The sequence below is a fragment of the Lissotriton vulgaris genome, chromosome 1_1 (assembly GCF_964263255.1).
Source record: "Lissotriton vulgaris chromosome 1_1, aLisVul1.2, whole genome shotgun sequence".
Taxonomy (NCBI): domain Eukaryota; kingdom Metazoa; phylum Chordata; class Amphibia; order Caudata; family Salamandridae; genus Lissotriton; species Lissotriton vulgaris.
In genome coordinates, this window is record NC_141685.1 from 1223507982 (window position 1) to 1223535496 (window position 27515).

Here is a 27515-nt window from a genome sequence, read left to right on the forward strand (position 1 = left end):
CCACCACCCACATGGCCAGGCCACAACAACAGCAAGCATAAGCCAAGGGAAACAAAGAAAAGACATGCAGGCCTATATGAAAAAAAAATCACACTACTAAACTACCACCACAAAATGGCCCAAGCCACATGGTCACTCACATTCACAACAGGCCATGGAAAACAATGAACTGAAGCAGGCCTATATATGACCAGACAAAGGATGCCTGCTAAACAACACAGCTTTAATGAAAAAATGCAAAAATGAAAATCAACAGGGCTACGAAAGATTGGAAAGTTACACATCAAGCACACACACACATCCAACAAAGGTATGTAACACACACACCCAAACAGAGAAATATACAACAACCACTTTTAGCAATTCAATTCAATGCCATCCATGCCCTACATGATGTTTAAATTCAACAGACACCACAGAAACATGGACCTATGGGTACCTCTGGGCCTGCTCGCTGAAATTTCAAATAAAAAGAACAAGGCCCCTACTGAAATTACAGGCCACCCACAACAATAATTTTTTAAAACGAGGAAAATCCCAGAAAACTGTAGGTATAAACAAGCACCAATCACACAAACATGTACACCAATTCTCCAACTAACTTGTGAAATTAAATCTCAAATTCAAAAGTACTCAAATCCAATCAAATAATATGATGCAGCAGACAGACACAAAAAGTGATCCTTCCAGTTCCAAATCCAAATGAAAGTGAACAGCACATAGACAAAGCACTGGGAGGAGCCTGCTGGACAGGAACAGGAAGTTGGAGACTCACGGGCACTTCCTACCTCTTGACAAAAAGAGTGAAAAAAAGGACTCTTTGCACTAACGCCTACAGCCAAATCACAATCGGAGGAGTTTTTCCAAGCAAAATGATCATTTTCGAGAAGGTTTTATCGTGCTCGAGAGATATTCTTTGCCAGATTGTAGTTTCTGCGTGTTCCGGAACGTGATCTTACCAACACTGCCGGTGAAAGGAAGATAGTGCGTCCGAATAAAATGTTCGCATTGTGTTAGAACCACTGGGCCACTAAATAGATTTTTTTATCAAACCCTTTGTACCCGAGACTGTACATTACATCAAGGACAGCATGTCCATGATTAACATGATTGATATACACCCATTTGATCCCACATCCAGCACCATGTGTACGCTGGATGTGGAATCATTGTACACCAACATTCCACAATATGAATCCCTCCGCGTCATTGAAAAGGTTCTAGAAACAAGAATATGCCCACACAATGTCCCATCCATTTTTATCCTCCAGCTACTAGAAATTTGCCTGACGAAAAACTTTTTTCTTTTCGAAGGACAGTTCTATGGCCAGGTAAGGGGTACTTCCATGGGAGCAATTTTTGCCCCTAACCTGCTATCTTGTACATGGGCCATCTGGAAACCAACACCATTCTAGATGTATCTAATCCTTTCCACAATGGCATTGCCTTGTGGAAAAGATATATAGATGACATCTTCTTGCTATGGACTGAAACCTCGGAAAATCTCTGTTTGTTCCAACACTGGCTGAATAATAACAGCGGGGGTCTCAAATATACCTTGTCCAGTAGCACTGAATCAATACCATTTCTTGACTTTGAAATAAGACACATTGATGGACGCCTTACTACCTCCTTGCACCGGAAATCCACAGAGCGCAACACTCTGTTGGCATACAGCAGCCACCACCCTAGGGCTTTGCGTGACTCTCTCCCTTTCTCCCAGTTTTTGCGTATTGGACGTAACTGCTATTTCAAAGAGGATTATTTCATTGAAGCAAAAACCCTCAGCAAAAAACTTAGAAATAGAGGCTATCCGCGAAAATTGGTGCGCCGCTCCCTCAAAAGGGCTTGGTACTGTCCAAGGAAAGCCCTACTGGAACCAAAACAAAAAAAAGAACAAGACAGACTTATTTGTGTGACCACGTTTTCCCCTGCTTCAAATGCTTTTAAAAAAAGTGTGCTTAAACATTGGCAAGTCCTTAATGCAGGTCAACTCACACTAGACCGCCCAATGTTCGCATTTAAAAGGGCCAAGAGCATTAAAGACCACCTAGTAAGAGCATCCACAGCCACTTCTCAAAACAACACTAAATGATGCATGGGCCTCCCTCCCGTTTTGGGCCATAGAAAATGCGGAAACTGTGTATGCTGCTACTCAACAATTGAAGGCAAAACTTTTGAATATAACACCATCAAATTTGAGCAAAAATATTTTTCTCACTGTAATTCTGCAAATTTGGTATATGCCATTTTATGTCCCCGTATGCTTATCTATATAGGTCAGACAAGTCAAAAAGTAAAACTATGAATCGGCCAACATCGAAGCAGGATCCGGTGCAAAACGGCCAATGCACCACTTGTGGAATATTTTTCTGAAAAAGGCCACAGCGAAAAGGACCTACTCTGGACAGTTGTGACCATCAACAAAGCCCCTCCTAAGGGAGCAGACATTTCGCAATTGCTCAATAAAGAAGAACTCCACTGGATTGTCAAAACTAACAGCATCAGAAATGGCCTTAACCGCCTTGAAGATTGGACCTCCTTATTGTGATTTTTGTACATATGCCATCGTTTAAATGCAATTCTCTGACATCCCTTGCGCCGTTATTTTAATCACTGCACCCAGCACCCCTTTGTAATCAGAACCACTTCACTGAATCACCACCTTAAGATGGCCGCTTCACTTGTGAAGGTCGATCACATGACACGCAGGAGCACCGTCCTCCTTTGCTGTCCGCAGCCCGCGTGGGCTAGGAACACTGTTTCCCGGTACACTGCCAGTAACCACCAGACTGCTGTACCCGCCAGAGAGCCTCCAGCCTTACAAGTAAGCCAAGCGCCGATCCGGTTTGAATGAGTTTATTTTCTGCAGACCTACTCCCACGGAGCCCGCTAATATACCTCCACCCTCTCCTATAGATCGAGCTATCACACTCAGCCCAGCCCTCGGATCTAGACGACCTACACTCTGGACGTGGCTGTTTGGGTAAATATAGTTATCTCCAGCACCGCGCACTCTCGACCGCCACCTCGGTCCCTCCGGATCGTTCTACATTGCCTCTCAATCTTTTATTTTTTCCCAGATATTCCTACAGCCAATATTATTCTTTCAATAGATGTTTGGACCCGTATCAACCATGCACGCGAGTATGACTGGTTTTATCGCGTGCCGCGTTAATCACTCGTGCATGTTTTCACTCACCATGTGCTAATTTCAGCCAAGATAAAAATGTGCGTTGTGTCCAACACTCCATCTACACCCTAGCACACAGCCTTAGCAGTTTTTATTCCTTATTCACCGTTACTGTGATTAATTGACGCCCAGTGGCTCAACCGTCTTCGCTTCACTTTGTCATCATCGACTAGTTCACAATCGAATTTTCGACGCAATAAGGTTCTAGCGAAAAAGCCACAAATCCACCTTAGGCCCTGCGCTTCGTTCTCAACGCATCCTGCCCTCACAGCAACACTGTTAAACGCGTGGTTTTATAACTTTTTAGCCCTCACTGGCACTTTCCTAGAAACACCTCGGCTTTAACAACTTATGAGGATGAAAGTTCTTGAATCAACATACCTAACTTTATGCATCACTTGTTCTTTTTCCCTCCTTTTTCCCCTTGTAATTCTTACATGTTAAGTAATGCGGAAAGTCATAGTGAAAATAATGTTTGAAAAAAGACAACAATGATGATTTTTTTGTCCTGATGATGATGCTCCATATGTAAATAAGGCATTGAAATGTCTTCGACCTTAAAAAAGCCCCTTATGCAATATGATATTGAAATATTGTAAAAATGCAATGTTGTGGTTATGAAAACTTGCGTCTGTAACACTGAATACAAGTACACAGACTTATTTTAGCTTTGCCCTTTTGGCCATTCCTTTCGTTGTTTTGTTTTGAATGTTGTCGGTCACGGCTGTGCCCACTTGTTATTATAGTGTCTTTACATTTTTGTTTTACCAACTAGAACTCTAAAATAAAAATTTCTTGTCCGGCTGGACAAAAGACATTACACTTATTAGGTGTTTTGATTATTGGTTTGTACGTTATCCTGCCCATATGTAGGGACCAATGTTTTGTATAATATGATACTGCCCAAGGTCCCTGCGACATATCTTTAGGGTTCTCTTGTTTTTTGTAAACTCAAACTTGATGAGGGCACATAATCTCTAGGGACTTTCATAACCCACCTCATGTGTTGCTGAGATCTTCAGAGTCTGCAGGAGCTCTGAAGCAGCAAACTTGTCCGTTGAGTTGAGGTGCTTGCAAGTGCAGGGGAGTGACTCCTTCTCCCAAGAGAGATTCTTCAGTTGTCCTTAGAGCAAAGCAAGGTCCTGCATAGAGCCTGTATGGAGCAAGGGCACCGACAAAACTTTGGACGGAGAGAGGGACGAAGTTGAGTACAGTCAAGGTCCAGCGAAGCCCAGAGTGTCCAGACAGTTGAAGGTCAGTGGTTTCTTCTTGTAGAATCTTGTCCATATAAAATCTAATGTCTTACAGCCAGATAAGCCCTTTTGCACCCACTAGAGAGGGTTGGACAGATTCAGGGGACCCTCCTAGTGAAGGGGCAGGACAGAGGGACGTTTACTCCCATGTTGTTTGTCCAGTTTTGCACCAGAGCATTAAAGAAAGGCTCAGTAGTAGAAGTATGTACGTAGAAGTATGTATCCATTCTCCACTAAAAACCTTACAAAATGTATTGCTATTCACTAACCTTTTCCTCTGGTTTTGTCTCCTTATGCACATCACCATTTTGTCAAGAGTCTTTATTCTGTTTATAATCAAAATGAAAAGCTTCCTCTTCAAAACAAAGGCCTTATGAACTTCTCCCTCAACTTTTTCTTTCTGTTTTAGTGTCTCTCTCCTTCTATTATGCTTCTTCATATTTCTCAGTAGATTTCTAACCGCTCTATTTCAAAACATCTTGGCTATGATTTCCTTTAACTGTTTTTGTTTCCTGGTTAAGGTGTGGCCATCGTTGTTACATTCATTCCTGTTCTTGTAAAATATATAATGTCCACTCTTTATTCGGTCACCATCACTCTCGAGTGCTAGCCATGACTTGCACTTCTTTTCTAGGGACGTTCTATAATTCACTTATCTTGTTCTGTACACCGCGAACTAATGAGCACTTTTGATGTCATGTAGTCGGTGGAGTAATGCTCCCCATTATCAGCCCGTATATTTGTTTTTCTTATAGAGATTCCCCCTGAAGAAAGGCTTCTGGAAGGCCCGAAATGCATAGGGATACATCACAAAGCATTTTGGATATACCTTTTGCATCGAATTTGGAAAGAATACATTCTTGACAATTGAAAACCATTAATGAAATAAAATTAATGATGGACGAAACTCATCGCTTTGATTAACTTTATCATACCCTTTTTGGGTATCACCCACGCTGTGCGCAGGGGGACAACTCCTATCAGGATTTGCTTTTTTATTCTATTTCCAAACGCCCTGTGGTTCAGAGAGCGAAGCCCCAGCAGCACGTGACAACCCTACTAATTCTTCAACTTCTGTTGGTGCGTGTCTTACCCACTTTTTTCACTGTTTATTCTTTCTCATAGTTTGTTTTTTATTTTCATTATTTTGTCATCTTTGCAGGTGTCCAAATATATTTTTAAGAAAGACTTTCTTGTATTTGCTTCTGTTGCTTTTTCGTCTGGGTTTTTGAAGGCATTCTGTCTGCAGTTATGTAGATATTGTTCTGTGAATAAAAAAGGTATATTTTAATTTTTACTCTAGCCAACGTACCAACTACTTTACTACTGACTTACACATAATCCAAAAACAGATTATGTTATGTTGCAGTTTTAAATATACAGATGAAACTAGCTGTATAACTACATGCACTTACTTCAATATACCAAACCAAAAGTAAAACACAAAATGTTATTTATTAGTTACCTTCTAATATTATAGCACTCTCTCCAACAACACAGCTGCATCATAACTCAGTACTCAATTATACATGGTGAAACACCAGTTTATCCCTTCTGTAGTAATTTTTTTAATTGAACATCAACATAAGTGCAAAGGAACATACAGTGTCCCAACACTGTAAATCTGAAAACACAATATAAGAGTTATTTGTGTGCCTCTCTGCCACTGGTGTATTTAGTTTCTCAGTACTTTTCTACTTAATGTATCAGATTACATTTTTTGGAAATGGTACATAAAAAAAATCTTCACATTTGGGGTGCTAGTGAGTCTGGCTGCAAGATAGTCACCACCCTGTGAGGCTCTGCAGGCTGGAAAGGCAATCCATCATTAATCCAGCAGAGTGAGGAGACATGGCTACCAAAAAAAGGAGGGTGAATGCCTGAAACCACCGAGGGACAGACTGGCTGACTCTGGAGGGTGCGTAAACTGATAATCCAAGTAGAAGTGAGGTGCAGTGAGTCCAAACTCAAAATGGCAGCTCTGTGAGTCCTAGAGGCCCAAATGCCGAGCAGTACCCCAGGTAGCAGAGGCAGAGAGGAGCGACGGCTGCCCACAGGTGTGAGTAGGATAATCCGCTGCTCCGACCGCTGCAGATACTTGAAGGAATGTACCGGAAAGTACGGCAGCAGGTGTGGTGGTAGGGGGACTGCCTGGTGGGCAAAGAAAGCATTGCTTTTATCCCTGGGCAAGGTCGTGTACACCCAAGAAGCCGCATCTTCTGGGTGTGGCCTGCAGGAGTACTCCAGCACCCGGGGAGCAGAGTGCTGAGCAGAGGCCAGGAGTGTCGTGGCCTCGGTCATAGCGGCCTAGATCAGAGAGGTGGGTCCGCTGTGTGTGCATACTGGGAGTGGCCCAGCCGAGGCTGTGATGGGCCCTAAGGGAGGTCGTGACTACAGGTGGGACAAGTATGCATCATTTGAGGAGCACAGGAAGGGGATCTGACAGGGAGCAGCATGAGGCCCCTGTGAAGACAGGAAGGCAAAAACACTGATTGGGATAGCCCTAGTGGAGGAGGCAGCCTACCCGCTCTGATTCCCTGAGGTTCCTTCAAGCGACCTACTTTTCTGCCTGAACAGTGGTAAAGCCTTAGGGGGTAACACACAGCACTGGTTGAGGTGTATAGGGGCACTACTGACACCGGTAAAGAGCTGTAACATTGAGTGGACTCAGCAAGGTGTGGACTGACAAGGAGAGTGGGGAGAGTGCTTAAAGGCACTTAGAAGAGTGCGAAGCAATGAATAGGATCAAGAATGTCACATTGCCGCTGCACCTCCTGAGGATAACTGTCTCTGTGTAGGTCTAGAAGAGCAGATAGGTGGCCCCCTCCTGCCCCCCCCATTATGAGAGGTACTGGGATCAGGCTGACAAGCCTCCTGCCCTTGATTGATGACTTCAATGTCAGGCGTTTGAGCAGTGGGAACCTACACAGTACCAAGGAGATTTGGGAGAGGCGCAATTGGGGTTTCTGGTACCCACTAGAGGAAAGCAGCTGAGACCAATAACTGCTGGACGACTGAAATGAGCCCATTAGTGCACATAAAAGAACTGAGCTGACATGCGGAGATGAACATCTGTCAATCTAAATTGAACTTCGAGCATTGCAAATCTCCCAAGAGCAGTAGCTCATTGGAGGATGATCAAACAGTCGGAGTTAAACGTGGGCGCCACTTCCACACAAGAGCTGAATATCCACAAAATGCTCAAGGACCTTAATCAATCTCTCATGGTCAATGACCCAAAAATTTATACCATGTCTGATAGAATGGACAGGCTAAAGGACAAGGTATCAAGCCATGATGAACGCATTGGACAGATTGAGCAGCGCACATCTACGCTAGAAGATGACGGAGCGGCAAAACGGGAAAAACTTCTCAGCATGGAAAAGGTCCTGGACGTGATCAGAAACAAGAATGAGGTCTAAGAAGCTTGGTCTAGAAGTAATAACATGTGCACCGTGGGAATCCTGGGATCAACCTCCAATACCCGTTTTGAGGACTATGGAGAAGAAATGCTGCAGACCCAATACGGCAACTCCCTGTCAGCAGTTCACGTAGTAGAGCGGGCCCACAGAGCACTCAGCCCAAGGCCCCCATTGGGCACCCTGAATTGACCGATAATTGCCTGCTTACTAAATTATAGGGACAGGGGCACTGTGCTGCTTAGAGCCAGAGAGCAGCAGGAAACAGCATACCAAGGAAAAGCAGTCTTGTTCTGTCCAAGTTTCACCCTCGCTGTACAGGCAGCAAGAAGAGAGTTTGTGCCGGAGAAACGGATGCTCCAGAAACAGGACATTAAATACTCTCTGCTCTATTTAGCAAAATTACGCATTTTCCACATAGGCAAAACTTGATACTTCACTGATCCTAAATTATCAACCAAATTTGCAAGAGATTTTTGACCAGTCAAATTGGCCTCTTGATCGGAGAGGACCACAGAGAGAGAGGACCGTCTCAGCGAAAATGACTGACAGATTGAGCCATGCTGGTGTAAGGAAAACTAGAGTCTGTGTTGGAATGGATGAACATCCTCTTTCACTCTACTTACAAGCTTGGCCCACCCTCTTAGGATCTCCTTTACCTGTTTGATATGTACTGGATTAGTTATCGCTGCTTTTCTGCCAGTTGGATGTTATGGCAGCTGTGCTAACCGGGTCCAGCCAGCTCTGGACCCCAAACAGCTTCCCTCAGGGATGACTCCTATTTTGTTTCTGTTTGTAGGCCGCTGGGGGCCAAACAGGGAGACGGTAGTTGCAATTCAGCCAGGTTGAGTGGCTGTAGTGGGTGGTAGGAGGTGTTACTGGGGATTTGTTAATTTGCTAATATGTTGTTGTTCTCCTCCTTCCTTCCCTTCCGCTCCTACGCCTCGCTGGCCTCCTTTCACAATAAGGCACTAGGCAATGAGCCTGTAAGATTGCAAGAAGGACTACAGTTGGGTGCATGGGCGTATCTGCTGTGAATGTGACTATACTAAAGGCAACAACTTGGAATGTCCACAGCTTGAATGATAGAAGGAAAGTGAGGCTGGTCACTGCGTATCTCAACCTCATGGGCAGACATCTGTTTCTTGCAGGAATTGCATTTGACAGAGAATAATTGCATACGCTTGCGAGTGGGATGGATTGGCGAGAAACATGTAGCGTGCTATTCCAATTATGCGAGAGGGACTGCAATTATCCTCAGAAAAGAGCTACCTTGGCACATGCATACTGCTCCATGCGATCCACAGGGGAGATATGCAATATTAGCCGGCACACTGAATCAGTCTGGTCTCGGTGTATAGCCCCAATGTCGATGACCCAGACTTCTTTGGGAAGGTTTGGAGATTGATAAATACGCTGTGCCCGGGAGCAGTCTTGTGGGGCGGGGACTTCAACATAATCTTCAACCATAACAGGGAAAGAACAGGCGGAGCCCGGCCTCCCCACCCTAGGGCAGCTGCACAGATGCAGACTATTATTATGGACTATTGCCTGATAGATATATGGAGTAATCAAAATGCACATAAAGAGGAGGGCACATATGTATCCTCGACTGGCCCTGCTTGGTCCAGAATAGATTTCTGGCTGGCCTCTAAAGATGCACTGGCATGAGTCTCCAGGAAAACCCATCTACCTAGAACCCTATCTGATCATTTCCCAGTACTTCTTGAATTTACCTTGTCGGGCACCTCAATAGATCATTTAGATGGAGACTCCCATCGGGAGCTCTTCGAGATCAGGTGTTCTGAGATGCTAGTCGATCAGCAATAGTAGGATACTTCGCATTGAATGGGGCCATGGTAGACTCCCCTCAATACCATTGGAGGCATTTAAGTCTGTGATTAGGGGAGAGTGTATCTCAAAGCTGGCGGTAGTAGTGTGCTCATTGCAAGGGGATCTTCACCGTCTTGTACGAGTGAAATGTCCAACTAACTATAACGTCCTTGAAACCTGTGTTTTTTACAGTGAAGTTTTAAGGATTTTTAAATTTTAATTTCTAACTATAATGTCCCTGAAACCTATTTTTTTTTCAGTGAATTTCAAAGGTTTTTTAAATGCTGATTTCTAACTAGAACGTCCGTGAAATATGTTTTTTCAGTGAATTTCAAAGGTTTTGTAAATGTTATTTTCTAACTATGCCTACATGTAAAGAAAGAGGAAGAAAAGCACAGAAAGAAGCAAGACAAATGCAGACAGCGGCAACAGAGGTCCAGAAAGATGAAGAAAAGTGTAGGAAGAAACAAAGGATTGCAGAAAGAACCAACAGAGGTGAAGCAAGTCCTTCTGCGCCCTCAACTTTTTGCTGATGGGTACTGGTGGTAACTGACTCTGACTAACCAGGCCTAGAGCCAATGCTATGCTAAAAGACACTTGGAATACAGTGAAAACACCTACATACACTAGGGAACACTAAGCTTTGGGGTACCCCTGTGATTAGCATGACCTCCTCTGTATTTGCCAGGAGTTAATGCCTGGGTCATTGCATGAGTACATGAGTAGTGACTTGATGATTAGAGTGCTACAAGGAGAGTACATGGTGAATTTATAACTGCTTGGGTATTGGCACAGTGATTGAATAAGTATATGGTGCTGACAAGGTGATTAGAAGATTGTTCACGGAGTGACAAGGGAAATGCTGGAGTGCATAGGCACTGCTCTGGGGATTGTAGCAGTTAATGTATTAGTGCCTAGACCATTGCATAAAGTGTGCACAGGGAGTGACAGGGGGTTATCTGGACTGCATGGGTAGTGCTCTTAGGATTGTAGCACTGAATGAGGTAGTGCCTGGGTCATTGCATGAGTACATGGGCAGTAACTGGATGATTAGAGTGCTGCAAGGAGAGTGCATGGTGAATTTGTAAGTCCACATGTACTTATGTAATATCCCAGGCTCTAATATATACACTGCTACAATTGCCAGAGCAGTACATATGCACTCTAGCATATCCCCTGTCATTCGTGAGCACTTATCCAATCACCTTGTAAGCACCGTGTACTTATCCAATCACTGCTCCAATACCCTAGCACTTAGAAATTCACCATGTACTCTCTTTGCAGCACTCTAATCATCCAATCACTACACTAACCATGTACTTATAGATGGGCCCAGACACTAACAGATGTATTGCTACAATTCCCTGAGGACTACCCATGCACTCCAGCAATCCCCCTGTCGGTCTTCGACCACTATAAGTGTTTTAGTTGTTTGGATTAGTACATGGTAGTGACTGGGTTACTGGAGGAGTGCACGGGGAGTGACAGTGTGATTGCGGGACAGCATAGGTACTACCTGGGGAATTGAAGGAGCAAATAAGTAGTGTGTAAGTGGTTAGAGGACGGTATGGGTAGTGCATAGGTGATTGTAGCAATGATCAGTTAGTGCCTGTATCATTGCTTGAGTACATAGCTACTGACTGAAATATTAGAATACTGCAAAGAGAGTGCCTGAATGAATTTATAAGTGCTTGGGTATTGGCAGAGTCTTTGGATTAGTACATAGTACTGGCTGGGTGAATGAAGGAGTGCACAGGGAGTGCCAGGGTGATTGCTGGACTGCATGGGTTCTACCAGGGGGATTGAAGGAGAGAATCAAAAGTGTGTAGGTGGTTAGAGGACTACATGGGTAGTACACAGGGATTGTATCAGTTCATGTGTTAGTGCCTGTATCATTGCATGACTACATGGGTAGTGACTGGATGATTAGAGTACTGCGAGGAGAGTGCATGGTGAATTTATAAGTGCTTGGGTTTTGGCGCAGTGATTGGATAAGGACATAGGACTGGCTGGGTGATTGGAAGACGGCTTCGGTAGCACCAGGGAGATTAATGGACTGCATAGGGAATCCTCAAGGGATTGCAGCAGTGCCTGTGTTAGTGACTGGGTCATTGCATGAGTACATGGGGAGTGACTAGATGAATAGAGAACTTCAAGGAGAGTACATGGTGATTTTATAACGGCTTGGGTTTTGGCGGAGTGATTTGATAAGTACATAGTGCTGGCTGGGTAATTGGTGGAGTGCATGGGTAGTGGCAGAGGGATTACTGGAGTGCATGGATGCTACCTGAGCAAATGGAGGAGTGGATCAGTAGTGTGTAAGTGGTTAAAGGAATGTATGGATTTTGCACATGTGATTGTAGCACTGCATGTGTTAGTGCCTGGGTCATTCCATGAGTACATGGATAGTGACTGGATGCTTAGAGTGCTGTAAGTGCTTGGGTTGTGGCAGAGTGATTGGATAAGGAGATGGGACTGGCTGGGCAATTGGAGGAGTGCATAGGTAGTAACAGGGAGATTACTAAACTGTATAGGTAGCACTCAAATGATTGTAGAAGTGCATGAGTTAGTGCCTGGGTAATTGTATGAGTACATGGGTTCTGACTGGATGATTAGAGTACTGCAAGGAGAGTGCATGGTGAATTTATAAGTGCTTGGGTTTTGGCAGAATAATTAGATAATGACATGGGACTGTCTGGGTGAATGGAGGAATGCACGGGGAGTGACAGCGTGATTGTTGGACTGCATGGGTACTACCTGGGTGATTAGAGGAGTGAATCAGAAGTGTGTAGGTGGTTAGAGGCCTGCATGGATAGTGCACATGTGATTGTAGCACTGCATGTGTTAGTGCCTTGGTCATTGCATGAGTACATCGGTACTGACTGGATGATTAGAGTACTGCTAGGAGAGTGCATGGTGAATGTATAAGTGCTTGTGTTTTGGCGGAATAATTAGGTAAGGACATGGGACTGTCTGGGTGAATGAAGGATTGCACGGGGAGTGACAGCGTGATTGTTGGACTGCATGGGTACTACCTGGGTAATTAGAGGAGGGAATCAGTAGTGTGTAGGTGGTTAGAGGACTGCATGGATAGTGCACATGTGATTGTAGCACTGCATGTGTTAGTGCCTTGGTCATTGCATGAGTACATGGATAGTGACTGCATACTTAGAGTGCTGCAAGGAGAGTGCATGGTAAATGTATAAGTGCTTGTGTTTTGGCGGAATAATTAGATAAGGACATGGGACTGTCTGGGTGAATGGAGAAATGCACGGGGAGTGACAGCATGATTGTTGGACTGCATGGGTACTACCTGGGTAATTAGAGGAGTGAATCAGTAGTGTGTAGGTGGTTAGAGGACTGCATGGATAGTGCACATGTGATTGTAGCACTGCATGTGTTAGTGCCTTGGTCATTGCATGAGTACATCGGTACTGACTGGATGATTAGAGTACTGCAAGGAGAGTGCATGGTGAATGTATAAGTGCTTGTGTTTTGGCAGAATAATTAGGTAAGAACATGGGACTGTCTGGGTGAATGAAGGATTGCACTGGGAGTGACAGCGTGATTGTTGGACTGCATGGGTACTGCCTGGGTAATTAGAGGAGGGAATCAGTAGTGTGTAGGTAGTTAGAGGACTGCATGGATAGTGCACATGTGATTGTAGCACTGCATGTGTTAGTGCCTTGGTCATTGCATGAGTACATGGATAGTGACTGGATACTTAGAGTGCTGCAAGGAGAGTGCATTGGGAATTTATAAGTTCTTGGGTATTGGCAGAGTGAATGGATTAGTACATGGTACTGGCTGGGTGACTGGAGGAGTGCGCGGGGAGTGACAGTGTGATTGCTGGACTGCATGGGTATTACCTGGGTAATTGGAGGAGTGAATTAATAGTGTGTAGGTAGTTAGAGGACTACATGGATAGTGAACATTTAATTGTAGCACTGCATTTGTTAGTGCCTGGGTCATTGCATGAGTACATGGATCGTACATGGGACTAGCTGGGTTATTGGAGGAGTACATAGGTAGTAACAGGGAGATTACTAAACTGTATAGGTAGCACTCAAAGGATTGTAAAAGTGAATGTGTTAGTACCTGGGTAATTGCATGAGTACATGGGTACTGACTGAATGATTAGAGTACTGCACGGAGAGTGCATGGTGAGTGTATAAGTGCTTGGGTATTGGCTGAGTGATTGGATTAGTACATGGTACTGGCTTGGTGATTAGATGAGTGCACAGGGAGTGACAGTGTGATTGCTGGACTGCATGGGTACTACCAAGATAATTGGAGGAGTGAATCAGTAGTGTGTAGGTAGTTAGAGGACTGCATTGATAGTGCACATGTGATTGTAGCACTGCATGTGTTAGTGCCTGGGTTATTGCATGAGTACATGGATAGTGACTGGATACTTAGAGTGCTGCAATGAGAGTGCATGGTGAATTCATAAGTGATTGGGTTTGGGCAGAGTGATTGTATAAGGACATGGGACTAGTTGGGTAATTGGAGGAGTGCATAGGTAGTAACAGGGAGATTGCTAAACTGTATAGGTAGCACTCAAAGGATTGTAGAAGTGAATGTGTTAGTACCTGGATAATTGCATGAGTACATGGGCACAGACTGGATGATTAGAGTACTGCAAGGAGAGTGCATGGGGAATTTATAAGTGCTTGGTTATTGACGTAGTGATTGGCTTAGTACATGGTAGTAGCTGGGTGATTGGGCATGGGGAGTGCATGAGTGCATGGGGAGTGACAGTGTGATTGCTGGACTGCATGGTTACTACCTGGGTAATTGGAGGAGTGAATAAGTAGTGTGTAGGTGGTTAGAGGACTGCATGGATAGTGCACATGTGATTGTAGTACTGCATGTGTTATTGCCTGGGTCATTGCATGAGTACATGGATAGTGACTGTATACTTAGAGTGCTGCAAAGAGAGTGCATGGTGAATTTGTAAGTGCTTGGGTTTTAGTGGAATATTTAGATAAGGACATGAGACTGGCTCAGTGATTGGAGGAGAGCACAGGGAGTGACAGTGTGATTGCTGGACTGCATGGGTACCACCTGAGTAATTGGAGGAGTGAATCAGTAGTGTATAGGTGGTTAGAGGACTGCATGGATAGTGCACATGTGATTGTAGCACTGTATGTGTTAGTGTCTGGGTCATTGCATGAGTACATGTGTAGTGACTGGATGATTAGAGTACTGTAAGGAAAGTGCATGGTGAAGTTATAAGTGTTTGGGTTTTGGCAGACTGATTGGATAAGTACATGGTTCTGGATGAGTGATTGGAGGACTGCATAGGTAGTAGCAGGGAGATTACTGAACTGTATGGAAAGTGCACAGGTGATTGTAGCAGTGCATTTGTTAAAGCATGGGTTATTACAATAGACTTTAAAAAGAAGAGCAGTCATCAACACATTCAATGATCATTATTAAAACCACATATATCTTCAGCTTTGTATCTAAAATTATTTGGCATTATTCAACTATACCTTAGCTTAAACTACAAAAAGAAACCTAATTACCAGTACCTTATTTCACCATTCTATCTTGAATTATATGCCATAATTTAACTTTACCTTCTGTACAAACTAATAACAGAAACCTAATTAATAACCCCTTATATGATAATCTTTCAAACACCACAGTTGTGCTGCATCTTTACCAAATTCTATAATTATACAGTATCATTAAACTATTCCTTTGTAGAGAGAAGAAAAAATGATGCCGAATAAACTACACCTTATATGAACATCTTTCAAAAATACACATTTGTACTGCATCTTCAACTAACTATCTAAATTATGAGGCATCATTTAGCAATACCTTTGAACAGACTTAAAAATATATATATGTATTATTGTACAGATTGTTTTTTTAAACAAACTTCAAGTACAATGAAACTAATTCCAATATACATCTCTACATTTAATAATATATTTCATACAACACAGTTTCAGAATAATGTCAAATCTTTTTCAAATAAACCTTAAGAATATATAACTCACCTTGCAAATAAATCTGTTGAATGAAACATCTAACATACTCAGACAGGATTTTCTTTTACACACAGTCAATATAAATCACCAGACTCTGCAAGGTAAAACCTGTAATTGCAAGGTTTCCCTCTCTTTTTCCATACAAATAAACATAAGCAACAAATGGCATTGCTTCCCAGAGTTTTTCACATTGTAAAACACAATTCCATTGGTCACAGATAATAACCATTATCAACTGACTTCTTCACCTCTTCTGCTTAATATCAATTTCAACAGCAACAGGTCATGCACAATTCAACGTAAGTCACAGATCACAAGTTCACCACACAATTTTGCAAATGAGAACAGCAGGTGTGGTTGGCATTGAAAAACATGACCTTATCCTTTCTGCTGTATCTTTCAAAAAAGTGTACTAACCAATAAGAAACTTGCTTTTTAAACAAAGCAAAATGCACCCTATTTTTGAATGTACAATGTTCTTAAACAGCCAATCAAATCTCTACTTTCTTTAAAAATGAATCTTGTCCACCATTTTAGATAGCTCCCATTCTACCAACTGACTACCTCAGGTACATACATCTTTTCATTACCTACAGTCATCACTTCAAGATGCTTTCAAAGTGGATTGTTGGACACAGCTATGTTTTCTGGTGCAAAAGGTATGCTGAACGCATAGGCACTGACAAAGACCTAGCTTTGCAAAATGTAGACATTACATGGATTGGACAGAGAGGATTAAAGTGGCACCAATTGATGCCTGTGGTTAAAACCGTTTTGCATCTCCTGACCTCCTGACTGTGCAAAGTGGTGGCAATGACCTAGGCACATTGATTGGGGTAGGTCTGGAAATACTAATGAAGGACACCTTTGCAGAATTGATGCTGCTTTTCCCCAAACTGCCTTTGTATACTCTAATATATGCCAAAGACAGAGATGGAATTGGTCCAATCAATTTTGTCCTCAGATTGAGAAAGCTAGAAAGAACGTCAATAAAGCTGTTTCTGCTTACCTCAGAGACCATAGAATGGGCTCCATATATAAAATAATCTACGTTTCCATATGGAGGGCATCTACAGGAGTGACGGAGTACACTTCACTGATGAAGAGAACAGTGTGTTTCTCAACAACCTAAAGCTCTGCATATGCACTTACATGTAGCTCCAAGAAACTCATAATAAACACAAGGGCTCTTTTTAGAGCCGCCCAATAACCCAACATATAACCTAGGTTTACATAAAAAACTCTTAATTATTTTTGCTTGGAGTCGCGCACCCAGCGTGCCTTAGAGCCGCACACCCACCGCATTCACATTAGCTGAGTCCGCGTACCCATCTCGTTTACAATAGGGGGCCGTGCTGAGCACCGCGCACCCTTCGCGTTCACACTAAGGGGCCGCGTACCCATTCGCGTTCACACTAGGGGCCACACTGAGCGAAGCACACCCCTCGCATTCACACCAGGAGCCGCACTGGGTGCCGCGCACTCCTTGCATTCACATCAGGGAGCCACGCTGGGAGCCGCACATCCCTCGCGTTTACACCAGGGGGGTGCACTGAGTGTCGCGCTTGGGTCGCAACTCCAATTTTTTTTAAACCATCCACTTCTCCTAATTTACATCTGCCCCAGGGACCCCATCCCCTGGGGCATGCCAAAATATACAAAAAAAGAGAAAATGGAGGAAGGGGACTGCCACCCCCCCCTCCCTGGCCATTTTGGGACCCGGGGACCCCATTCCCGGTACCTAGCCTCATGTTAGGGACCGTGGGTGAGCCCAAACGCCCCCATGGTCCTGCCGGCTCCCAGTCTCCTGCTGGAGCCGGCACTGCTTTTCCACACAGGGAGTTGCTAACATGCAGCTCCCCCGGTGGAAAAGCAATCTGCTTTAGATTTTGGAAGCGAGAGCTGGAAACCTGCTCTCGCTTCCAAAATCCAAAGCACAGTTCGCTATGACAGGGTGGGAGCCATGCTCCCGCCCAGTCATAGCAAACAGCAGTATCCCAGGGGTGGGTACCCGAAGACACTGCATTAGCCGGCCCTGGGGGGTGGCGGTTCCCAGGGCCATCAAGGGCTCCAGGAGGGGGGCCACACGGCCCCCTCCCAATGTGTTTAAAGCTCTGGGGAGATGGTGGTCCCCGGGGCTCTGGGGTGCATAATGGCGGTTCCTGGGGCAGCAGGGGGGCCATGTGCCCCGACCAATATTTAAGAAAAGCACAGGGGGTGGCAGTCCCAGGGTCTGTGAGAGGGCCGCGTGCCCTCCCACATATCATATACATAGCCCTGGGGAGGTCACAGTCCCTGGGGCTGCAGGGGCCCCACAATTATAAATGATAAATTTGGCAATACCCCCAGTACCTGGCCCACCCGAGACTTCATTTAAATGTAGCGCAGGAGCCTGCGCTTCAGTTTTTTAAAATAATTTTGGTGGGATTCGCGACCCCAGCACAAATTCAACCCAAATTATTTTTAAAAATGCTTTTGTTGGCCCTGAGGGTCCTTGTGGGACCCCCGGAGCAGGCCTAGGGGGTCAGGGCGTTTCTACCCTGCCCATTTTCTTGTTTTTCACCTTAGTTTCACTGTTTTCTTTTGATTCGGTTCTACCGAGTCACAGGATGGCTGCCAACACTTCCTTGTTTGGAGTGTTGGCAGCCAATCCCAGTGAAGCTCGTGGTCGGGAGGGTTTGGGAACCAACCGTGTCCATAGATATCAAAACTTAATTTTTTTTTATTTCTCATCAACTACTAAAAGGATTTACAGAATTTAAACAAAAGTTCACTTTCTGAACCAAGCACTACCTTTTTGCCAAATTTGGTGTAATTCCATTCAGCAGTTCGGGCTGTAGCCTTGGCTAAAGTTTCCTATGGAAAATTGATTTTGAAACTTTTATTTTTGAATTTCTCAGGAACTACTGAACGGATTTATACCATTTAACAAAAAGGACCAATGCTGAACGATGGGCTAACTTTTTGCCAAATTTGGTGTAATTCTGTTCGACAGTTCGGGCTGTAGCTTTGTTTAAAGTTTCCTATAGAAAATAACATAGGGAAAACGTGTTTTGGGACCTCCCTTTTTTCTCGGGCCCAGCTTTGTGAATCCCCCTTAAAACTTTAAAGACAGGAGCTGACTGGGGCTGATCACTAGTTAGGAAAATTTCGCAAAGATTCGTCAACCGGTATCAAAGTTATTGGGAAAACAAAAAATGCTTTTCCTATGGAAATGATGTCCTAACTATAACTACCTTCTGGTGACCGCAGTATACAGTTTTTCAACTCAGACTGGACACCAACACAGCAAGGCAAGGTAAAATCATCGAAACATTATTTCTGACTGTAACGTGTTTTAGCAGTAACTAATGCCTTGATCACACACTAGATGCCATTACTTGCCATGCCTTAAATACTAGATTGCATGATTTCAAACTTAATCAACATGATAAACATACCAAATGGCAATTATGTTTTGGCACATATACTGCATACAATCCTTCTTGTTTACTTTTGTCTTTTTACATGTTATATATTTCTTTTTATTGTCTTTTTAATTTTTTACTTTTATTTTCTGTTTCTTCTGCCTATGTAGAATTTATATCACCATTTGACTCAAATGTTTAAAATTGATCATACATAACAGCATCTCAGATATTTACGCAATCGTATAGCACAGGTAGGTAATTAACGTTAAAACAAAGGGATCATGCATAAAATCATTACCTATGTATGTTATCCTTTGTATACTAATTTATCACTCTAAATTCATTATTTAAGGTGTTTTGTAGTTTCTATAAAGCCTGTATTGGATCTGAGCTTTTAGACAACACACAGTATAGGATTGGATTTAGACTGGTTCTAGAAACCCCCCCCCCCCCCACCGGTATGTTGGCCTGTGTATCAGCTAGGTCACAGTGCAACCAGAAACTCCTCTTACGAGGGAGAGAATAGTTCTTGGCAACTATCTAAAATGACAACCCTGATCCCTCAGGACCATGGAAACAGTAGGGGGGATGGGAGCACACTGCATCACCTCCCAGCACAGTTCACCCCTTTGCATCCTGGTAAATGCAGTTCAATTTAAATGCTTACTTCAAATTTTGCAGAGTGTTTCACCAAAGTTGGTGCGGGTTAGTGCTGTTAATCTCTAGACACATGTGTTTCTGGATTTTATCCTTCATCAGTAGAGATAAAACGAAATTCTTCTGGGGTCTGCTGAGAAAGCTGCCACAATCCCCTCAGGTCTCTGTACCTCTCCCTGGCGCACAGGTGCATCTCCAAGTGCTTGTCAGCCCAGTGGCTCAAGGGAGCCTTTTTTAAACAAAAGGGGGATGAGAACACACTGCTTCACCTCCCAGCACAGTTCGCCCCTCGGCATCCTGGTGAATGCAGTTCAATTTAAATGCTTACTTGACGTTTTGCAGAGTTTTTATCTCTACTGATGAAGGATAAAATCCAGAAACACATGTGTCTAGAGATTAACAGCACTAAGCTGCACCAACTTTGGTGAAACACTCTGCAAAACATTAAGTATGCATGTCAATTGAACTGCAACACCCCCAAGAGGAGCAAACGTTCGATGATGAAGCATGACACCCACATGGGTGTGTGAGGGCACTTTTTCTAAAAGGAGAAATTCTCCCACCTTCATCGGTATCCAACCTTTAGTGGAAACCAGATTGCACTCACAAGTCTTTTTCAGCAACCATACTAGGCTCCTGCTGTCTCTCTCCATTAGGAACAGTAACCCCTAGTGATTACTCCCAGATGTTGTACCATTCGATCACGATATTTACGCTCCAGTAGTGCTTTTTCCATCTCCCTTGGTGACTGGGATGTCCATTGCGTAACAGAACAACTACAACCAGGATACCTGCTATTAGAAACAGGATCAGCGGACATCCTCCATAAATGCTTCCGAATACAGAGTGTATAAAGCTTGGTATAACTCCGAGGACCATCTGAAAGGTGCTTAACAGTTCTGCAACTATGATCTTAAATCGGTGGACTATACCTGTCATATCAGACATGTTAAAGATACGATTTACCATTTCTGTGAAGTGGAAGGGGCAGTTCCTATGTGTGAGTGCCTGTATCTTATCCGAGGACCTTGCTATTTGAAGATCAAAAGTCTCCAGGGTGGAGGTTAAGGGCAAGCTTTTCTGTAGAAGCATAGCTTTCATTCTGCTCAGAGTATCAAACCATATAAAGGAAACATTCAATGAAGGCTATAGCGGTGCCTCCCTGACTGTGTATGTTGTGAAACAATACTTGCATAAAGCAAGTAACACTGGAGCTCACGGTGACAAGATATGCAATGCCCGGAAGCATCCCACAACAACCTTGATCATTCAGCATCAAGTAACTCCCATTTGAAAGTAGCCTGAATACTGGGGTAATCAAGGCTGCTGGGGTACCCCTCGAGGGACCGGATAGGTTTACTACCGAACCATTGCAGGCCCCATGCATCATAATATCCTGGCATATAATACATCCACTTAAAGCGTTCTCACAGTTTGCACCGCTTAGAAACACTTCTAGATCCTCGCTCCTGTATCGAAATCTGTATGGTAATTCCTTGATGAATTCCCTACCGATTGCTTCATATCTGCCTTCCTGTTGTTGTGCTAGGCAGTACTGAAACTGGAAAGTTGTGACCGGTGATGTTATATGGCCATGGATCAACGATTCTGTGGACAGTGATTCTGCCACAGTAAAAGGTAATATGTCCAGTTTTTCAATACGCAGCATTGTATATTTTGTTCCCCTCTGTGCCATTTTCATCTGTTTTTCCATTAGATTGTATGCAGAAAACAGTGACATACTGTTGATAAAAAGCCAAGGCACATAACCTGCGCGCAATGATTGCAGCGTCCAGCTCAATAACATAATAGAACGTAATGGTAATTGCCTGTACTGAAGTATGGACAAATCTTGTTCCAGTACATCAATAGCAGATGACACAACGTTGCCCAGTGAATAAATCCTAGATGTTAACGTAGTCATACATCTGCTGAGCAATGAGGCATGCTCTAAATACCACTTCTGTTCCCTGGACTTGCCAGTCTCTAGAACCCCAGACTGATTTAAGCCTACAGTGTCTTTCCTTAAGTCAACAGCCCGTTCAAACAGTTGGGAAATAAAAGAAGCAGAGTAAATCTGTTTGGTGTTGGTCAGCATATTTTTCTCTGCAGATGTCAGTGGGTCAGAACTATTGAACCCTGAAAAATATAAAAATTTCTGTGCAAAAGTTTTCAAACTACTTTTCGGTGGTGTAGGGCGATGTTCCCATTGGTGATAGGTGAAAACATTCCTAGGGGTACTGGTTTTGTGTAAAAAATAATGACCATAATGCTGATAACAATACATGGTGATAATTACTGATGTGTCTTTTAACATTTCATGATTAGAAAATGCGGCAGATTGTTCTAAATCAGACAACATATTATTTACCGTTTCAAAATTCAAATCATCAGAAAATGTACTGGAGGTAAAGATATCATTTAAGGAAATTTGAAATGAATTCGGTAGTTTTAAAAGTTTGGTCGGACCAAATATATCATATTCAACCTTGTCCCACACTATACCATCAGTTATAGGAACTACTGTAATGTTCACTGATGACAAGTCTCTTTGTTCACGATGTGATGAAACATGAGGTTACTCAGGAGCCCACTACGCCTACTATTCAGTATTGGCTACATAGTGTGGTTTAATCAGATCAATGGAGACGAGTCTCTTCTTTTATCCGGCAAGAGGTGACAGTACAGATCTTGTTCCTTCGCCTGCCAGGACAGGTACAGGCTTTCTATTTGATAGCCCAAATTCTTTTTTGTCCACTAACTTTTCCTTGACCAGATCCCTGACTTTAGGAATCCAGACAGGTCTTGCCGTGAGTGACTTGACTTCCCCAGTGGCGGTCTGCTTTACCTGTACATTACTCTTAAGTGCTCTGGATTCATTCAGTTCCTGTAAAACAGCCAAACATTTATTGATGTCAAAAGGTTTTTCATCCGCCACTGTGCCTTCACAATCAAGTTCAGGTACCCACATTCTCATCCCAAAAAAGAACGCATTAGAACTGATAGCCCCTATACAATCTCTTGGCATGTTAGGCAAGGCCATTGTACCCATATAAATGATTGACCCAACTGCCACCCATGCCTAATACTCTAGCTGTTAATAATTGCTTTAAGTCCCAGTTTTTCCTCTCCACAACCAAATTTCCCTCGGGATGGTATGGAGAGTAGTACTGTAGTTCAACACCCACATTTTCCATGGCTTCCTTGTGAGCCCTAGATCTAAATGCGGGGCCACGGTCAGAATGTAATGTGTCAACTGTGTATGTCCCTATAAAGACTCACTAATCTATGATAACAGTTTAAGCATCAGCCGGTGGCTGAGGCCATACCCACAGGAATCTCAAGCAGGTATCCACTGTAACCATGATATACTTGTAAGCCCCATCAGATTGTAAGGGGCCGCAGTTGTCCAAATTGACACACGTAAGTGGTCTGTCTGTAATTAGCAATGGTGTCTGTGCTGGACGTATTATGGTGTAGCTTTTCATCTGTTGACAGATGTAGCATTTTAAGACATAATTTTTGCTCTGCTTGTTAACCCTGGCCACCAATAGCGTTGTTTCAGTAAAGAAACAGTCACCATAACTCCTGCCTGTACAGAACCCAGACCCTCGTGTACAGCTAATATTTAGCCCAATCTGCGATCCATGTTTGGTATTACTCTATCCCCCACTCCAGGAATCTGAGCAAATAAAATGTTGTCTAACTTGTAGGAGTACATAAGTGGAAAAACTTTCAGCAATGCCTTTTTTGTCTTTGCGTGAAGCAATGACAGCTACCGTTATCTGTCCGTTGATTCTTGTTTTTGAACAAGTGATTGTATCTACGGACGCAGTTCGCACTGTCCCCTTTGCGGCTTCACCAGCTAATGAATTCCCTTCAACGTAAATGCCATCAAGTTGATAACTTAGAGTGTGTATCACGTCAGCCCTTGGTAGTTCAATTTTCAACACCACTACCTGTTCCCATAGTATTTTATGCTTAATTGTGCCACCTTTTGAGTCTTTAAAGCCATTTTTCCCAAATGGTGAAGATATCAATTGTATGACTGTACACAGTAAAAAGAATCACACACAATTAGTGTGGGGAATTCTTGATCCATATTTATCAGTGCCAGTAATAGAGCTTTTAATTCTGCCAGCTGAGCCGTGCAGTCTCCTACAGACTGTTTTTTTGTAAAGCTTGGATGGAACTTTCCGTCCTGCATACAGGGTGAGGATTGGCCTAACGGCTGGACGGTCAACCTCAAATCTGGGGAACTGGTTTCAAATCTCTGCAATGACGATAAACATCCTGTGATTTTTGGCAAATCACATACTCTCCCCGTGCCTAACCAAAATGAATGTGTCTCCTCATGTAACTTAACTGGTGCTATATAAAGCACGCTGATACCTGATTCGGGTCAAGTTTGCGCTATATAAAACTCTGCAAAAAATGCGACTTTTTACAATCACACATGAAGCGCTGTATTGCTATTGACCTCCAATGGCCGGCTGAGCAGATCCATCAGTGAAAGTTATGTATTAACTAGCAGCCCGTCCCGACCTTGTCCGGGAGCAATCAGGCATCCCCGACCCCCACCTGCCCCGACATGGGCCATCAGCTCGGGCCCCCGTCCGCCCCGTCCCCCAGCTGCCCCGACCGCCGCCTGCCCTGACATTGTCCTCCGGAGGCTTACCTCACACACCTCACAGAGGCCCAGTGTTGCAGTGGTGGCCAGCAGCAGCGCCTGAGGCACTGGGGAGCTTTCTGGGTAAGTGGGGCTCTGGCGCTCTGTTTGCAGGGAGGTGAGGATAAGCACAGGTTGCAGGGATAAGAGTAGGAGTTCACAGAGTATGGAGCGGCCGGCGGGAGTTGGGAGCTTGAGCACAATTATGCCAGAGGGTCCCCCGCCTGTCCCGACCCCGCCTGCCCTGACATTGTCCCTCGGAGCCTTTTTGTTGTAACTCCCCATCACCCGCGTGCCCCGACCCCCGCCTGCCCCAACATTGTCCCCCGGAGTCTTACCTCAGCCGCCGCTCCTCAGTTTAGTCCTCCTCGCTGGTCTGCCGGTCCGCTGATGCTCACCGCCTGTGTGCCGCTCGTCAGTGCTCCTCCCCGCGCCATGTCTGCCGCCCAGCCGCCTCTCCTCAGTTCAGTGCTCCTCGCTGCTCCGCTGGTCTGCTGCTGCTCACCGCCTGTGTGCCGCTCGTCAGTGCTCCTCCCCTGCGCCATGTCGGCTGCTCCTCCTCGCGTTCCTTGCACTCCTGGACGACGTAAGCACGCAGGTCGCGGCCGGCGCTACTTTGAGGGGACTACTTTTTTTCAAATGTAAATTTTTTAAATATAACGTATTTTTTTAATTTATATAGCCTATGTCCATCTGCATACCCTGAGGATTCCAACGATGTATCGGGTGTGTGGATTGGCGGTGTGGTTCCCGGGTTTACCCGCCACAAAGCCTCAAAGTTCTTCCTTTATAATAGTAGTATAGATAATGATCTAGAGGCATTATTTAATTCGGTAGAGGATATTCTTGTTTATATTGCAAAAATTCTATCCTTGTGTTTTTAAACTTGGGTCATAGGTATATTCTACATCTGATGCAGTGAGAGAATGTGCCCATTGTATCCACATAGGAAGTAAAGCTTTACCATTCAGAACACTATGCTTTGTAGCAGCTTCTAAGGCCGGTACTGGAGTTACAGCAATTATTTGTGTCCCCTGAGCCAGTGCTCTTCCTCCCATTACAGCAGTCTGTACTGCTGTCAAATTTTTTTCTGTGGATGCAAAATGCATCTCCTTGTACGTATATAGGGGTGATTTGTATGCTATGGATACTGTATGGCCTTCATTGTATGTTAGGTGGGTGTACCCAGATTGACCCGCAACTTACGGACCACTAGGTTGCGGACATTTACAAGTGTCTGTTATTGTTCAGATGCTATCATGTAGGCTTGTATGGAATGAAGGATATCTATGTGTTCCTGTGTCTATTGCCTAACTGGAAAATCAGGTCTTATGAGGTCGTAGAAAGGTATCCCAGTATGGACTGTAAATGTGTCAATGATTTTGGAGGTTGAAGCAGCGCACACTTTTCAAAAAAGCTAGCTGCCAAGCTTTTTACTTCACTTCGGAGCTCATATCACAAAAATAGGACATTAAGTTGGGCTATTTTTGAGTTTTTAAAGTTGCATTTTTAGCCCTCCGAAGCAAATCCCAAAATGATGGTGCTCACCCAGGTCAAGTGTTCCTCTAGGTCATCATTCATCAGATAAATATCAACTACATAGGACAAAGCCTCCTCATCCAGATTCTGAAGTAACTCGGTTACCCTAGCTGAGAACAACCCTGGGCTGTTTTTATACCCCTGGGAGAGTCAACAAAATTTACACTGGGACCGCATTGCTGAGAATGCTGTCAAATATCTGCTATCAGGAGCTATATTTTGGCAGAAAAATCCATTTGAGATATCTAGTGTTGTTTTGTATTTTGTTCGCACAATGTTATTCATCAATGCAGCACTATGTGTATTTGGTACTGCAAAAGGTTTTGTGCATGAGTTTAGATGTCTATACTAGACATTTGAGTTGTGTGAGAAACAAAGGATTATTCATTGAAGAGGTGTAAAGTTCAATCACCCCCTGGTATTCAAGTTGATCTAAGATCTCCCTTACATTTTTTTTAGCTTCTTGCATAATTGGAAACTGTCTCTGTGGAGTCAGAATAGATTTTAATGGTATCACATGGTGGGTTGAATTTTCATCCCACCCAACATGATTGAGATATAGTACAGGGGCAAGGGCTACCGCCCATTCCTGCGTATACGTGTGTTTTAAGTGGTTAGGAACTAGGTCTGAAAAAGCTGGATAAAAAGAACCTTTCTCCCTTTGGGCAATCTATAACAATAGCAGACGGCCAATCTCTTTCAGATAAAAGAATATCATAGCCAAAAGTCAGGTTCTCCCAAAAGAGACCTTTAAGTTTTCAGGGCTTGTCCCCCTCCATGTGGAGTGTTATTTCATGTAACCTATGTGGGACACTTACCCTAGTATCAGGCGTTTCCACCATGATTTGTTCACACAGCTCTGCTGTCACCAGAAATTCCATCAGGTTCTGGCGAGCTATTGTTACTTCTGCAGCACTGTCTAGCATCATCAGAGCCCATTGCCTGTTCAGTAGTTGAGTTCTCAGAATTCTGGGCATGTCTGTTCTTAAGACCTGCTACTTTCTTCGTTTTAAATTAAGGTTTTGATTTTGTTTTTTCTTCTTTCTTTGAACTGTATTCTGGAGCTCGTTGTGTGTCTCTGGACTTTGTACGCTCTTCTTGTCTGTGTTCAGACCATCCTTCCCTCTCTGAGCTTTTTGATGAACCCTGAAAGGATTGAGAGGAACCTGTATCAGTGTCCTGATACTTGTCAGGTTTTTTAATGTTGTCCCTATTCCTAAGGTTATACTTCTTTTCAAAGGGCTCATATTGAAGAGACCTACCTCTGGCTTGAGATCTATTCTCTTGATTCTTTTGTTGTTTGTTATTATCCCCTTTCATCTTTGAAGAAAAGGTGCTGGCTTAGGTTTCCTTTCTGGACTACCCATCAGTTGAGGTTTTATTGCTCTAGCTCCCAAAATGTATCTACCTAATTCTTTGCTAATTCATGTTCCTGTTGTAGAGCAGTGAACTCCTTCAGGCGTTGGAGTATTGCCACCGCAGCTACCTCCCCTTTAATATTTGCTAATATTATAGCTTATACCTGGGGGCGTGGCTT